Source organism: Neovison vison, chromosome 5, assembly GCF_020171115.1.
Source record: "Neovison vison isolate M4711 chromosome 5, ASM_NN_V1, whole genome shotgun sequence".
NCBI classification, from domain to species: Eukaryota; Metazoa; Chordata; class Mammalia; order Carnivora; family Mustelidae; genus Neogale; species Neogale vison.
In genome coordinates this window covers 14,887,408-14,891,033 of record NC_058095.1, presented here as the reverse complement: position 1 = coordinate 14,891,033, position 3,626 = coordinate 14,887,408, and positions in this window count along the sequence as shown.

Here is a 3,626-nt window from a genome sequence, read left to right as displayed (position 1 = left end):
GAGGTACGCAACGTGCCATGCGCAGTAGCGGGGCCGGGGGTAGGGCTGGTGGAGGAGAGCCCCGCCCCGTCCCGTCCCGCCCCGCCCCGGCTCCTCCGCGAAGCGGGTGAGGAAGCTCGGTCCTCCGTTCCCCGCCCGGTTCCCTCCCGGCCGGGGGTGGGGCTGCTCCCCAGTGCGTCCCGCGTCGCGTCGGGTGCTCTGGCACCCCCCCCCCCCGCCGCCGCAGGCTCCTGGCACCGGCCGCTCCCCGCACCGGCCGCGCGGGGAGCGCTTCTTCCGTTCTAAGTTAGCTCGGTCCGCGCAGCGCGTTCCTGAGGGAGGGCACGCGGTCTCTAACAGAAGGGGTCCTTTTCCCCCAGGGTGCGGAAGCCGAAGGCGTAGCTGGGCTAGGGGGGCCTGCGGGGTCCGACGAGGGCTCCCAGGAGCCTCCCCGCCCCCGCAGCAGGAAGGAAGTAGGAGGATTTCAATAGTGAAGAGTCGGGGGGACTAGAGGAAGGCAAACAAATATTGGCGGATGACTTGGCTACTTTAAAAAAAATAATTTCCCCCCCCATTTTGTGTGGTAGGACTTTAGTGAAAAAAGCTGTCTCGCACTTCTCTTTGAAGGCCTCCCAAACGCCCCTCCAACATCAGACCGACAAGCTGCAAAGGGAAGACCCACTCTCCGGGCTTCAGTTTCCTTCGCTGTAAAAGGAATAAAACAGCCAACAGGAACTTTTCCCCCCACTTCTGGAGCTTTCTGTCCCTGGATCCTTCCTCGTGCACAAGTCTGAGAGGCCTGTGCTGCAAGCCTGAGCCGGGTTCGCGCTGGGCTCGAGAGAAGATGGCAATTGAGAGAGGCTCCCTTGTGTGGGCCTGCGTCTTTCCCTGCGTGTCGGGCTGGGGCGTGTGTCCAAAGTTGGAGAGATCCGGTGACACAGATTTATAGTGGCCCAGCTTCCAAGATGGGAGAGAAGTTCAGCGGCGTGCGAACGGGCAGAAATATGTGAATGTGAACGTAAACTTTGCCAGTGACTCGGGACCTCATTCAGTTTCACGTACATCACTTTGATCTTATCTAGTGCTTTAAGTTTCCAAAGCAGGACCCATACTTTTCTCTCGTTTTCAAAATAAGTGGCCCCTCTGCGCAGCAAACGGTAAACTGACAACAGCAAGATGGTAAAAATGGAAGTAAAATTCTTGGCGATGTTCTTTAGAAAAAAAGACCTTCTTCACACGTAGTCTTTGGAATTGAGGGTGCCAGAAAGGTCAGTGCCTGAAAAGATGCCAAATGATGCAGCCACTGCTATGGGGAATTTAAACATGAAGGTTCTTCCCAGCCCACTGGCCCAGCTGCCCTGTCCTCTAACTGGATGTTAATCCGTCAAGGTGGCTGAAAGGTCTCGCCATCTTCATGACTGCCCACAAATGTTGGTTAGAGAAACCTTTGGCCCAGCTTCTGTTGTGACTGTTTCTAGAAGCAAATTTCCATTCACTTCAGTTTTCCTTGCAAATGGACCTCCTAAATCCAGGTAACTTAGAAAACCAGTGTAATAGAAGGTCAACTTTCAGGGTTTACAAAGACTCCCTGCTTTGCTTTTGACTTGTGATGAGCAAGTTTTGCTTTCAACTCAAAGCATCCAGTTTAAATTCACTGGCCTCTTCAAGATACCGTATAAATTGTCAGAAAGGTAAGGTAAAACTAATTGCCTAGAATACTCAAGTGAGGGAAATGCTTATGATGTTTGGTTTAGTAAAATGGGCAGGATTATTTAATTTGTAGAACTTTTTATATGTCAGTGCATTATACATGTTGTCTGTTATATCACAAGGAGGAAGAGTGGAGAATGCTCCCTCACAGAGGAGGAAACAGACTTGTTTGAACACTAGGACAGCACCAGGGTCTCGGCTACAAACCCAGAGCTCTTTCCTAAAGCAGAAAACTGGCTTTTAGCTTCCAGCTTTGCTACAAACTTTCTAAGTGATAGTTACATTAAAAAAATAATAAGATGCAGAAGAAAGTGATATAAGCATTTATGTTCAAAACGTGATAGGAAATAATTACTTAAAAAGGCCTGGCTGTCCTAAATAAAAGTCATCCTATTTGGATAAAACCAAAGAGGTGAAATTTTAAAAGGCAGTTAATTTTATTTGGTAGTTAATTTTAAAAGATGAAGGTAAGAACAAAATATCCTTTAAAAGTGGTATAGTAGGGGTACCTGGGTGGCTTAGTGGGTTAAAGCCTTTGCCTTGGGCTCAGATCAGGATCTCCGGTCTTGGGATCAAGCCCTACATCAGGCTCTCTGCTCAGCAGGGAGCCTGCCTCTCCCTCTCTCTACCTGCCTCTCTGCCTACTTGTGATCCCGGTCTGTCAAATAAATAAATAAAATCTTAAAAAAAAAAAAAGTGGTAGAGTAGATGTACGCTTCTGCCTTTCAGAAGAAAAAAGTCCGTTTTATTCTGAAGTTGGTGTTCTCAGTTAATGGAGTTGAGAAGATAGCATTCAACTTGTCCAAGGATCAAAACATTATACTTTCTTTCAAATACACATAAATCTTTTGCTGATCACCAAACTCTAGAAAATAAGGAACATCATACTTTTCACTATTGTTTTAGCAGGGTGTCATAAAGCCACTCCTGTTGGGTGTAACTACCTCTCCCCTTTTATATCCTTAAGAAACATTCAAAATAAGTAGAAACATGAACAATAAGGATAAGGAATCTGAGATGATAAAGTTCGGTATTTCATCCATCCCACCAAAACCAATAGATCCTTTGTATAATACTGCTCTAAATAATTTTCATGTGCCTATTCCTATTGTACGGGGGAGTGAGAATACCAACCAGTGTTTTTCTTTGGTCTAAGTCTCATCTAAAGAAGTTTCAACTTCTAGTGCATGACAGGAAAAGGTTCTGTTACTAAGGAAACAGAAAGGGATCACTGTTCCCCCAACCCACATTCCAAAGTACCCTGTCACATTTTGCAGATAAAGTTAAGAGAACCCTGAAAGGATCCACCTGGTTTCCATTGGGAGAAAGAAAAGCAAAAGAGAATAAAGCAAAAATGTACCACTTGGAGTACAGTCCAAGATGATACCTCACATGTTTAAAGTACTGTAGTTTATGAAAGAATTTCACACATATTATATATCTCTTCGTGCTAACCTACCTGTAAGGTAGGAAGAAAACAGTTACTATCTTTACTTTGTAGGAAGAACAGAACAGAGAGTCAAAGAGTTTAGTGACTTGCCCAAAGTCAAGGGCTTAGTATTGACTTTGCTGGCACTACAGCCAGGTCTTCTAGTCCGGTGCCTGTTTTGTCCTTACTAAGGGCCCATGCAATGCAGAAAAGGAGGGCTTGGTGGTTTTCCAATATGTGACAGTCAACAATATTCTCCTCTCATACACGGGATAGATAATGGTGTCTTTTTTTTTTTTTTTTTTAAAGATTTTATTTATTTATTTGACAGAGAGAGGAAGGGAAGCAGGCTCCCCACTGAGCAAGGAGCCTGATGCAGGGCTCGATCCCAGCACCCTGAGATCATGACCTGAGCCGAAGGCAGAGGCTTAACCCACTGAGCCACCCAGGCGCCCCGGGCTTAACTCTTGAAGGGCAACCCCAGAAAAGTAAAGGCGGCACTCTGAGA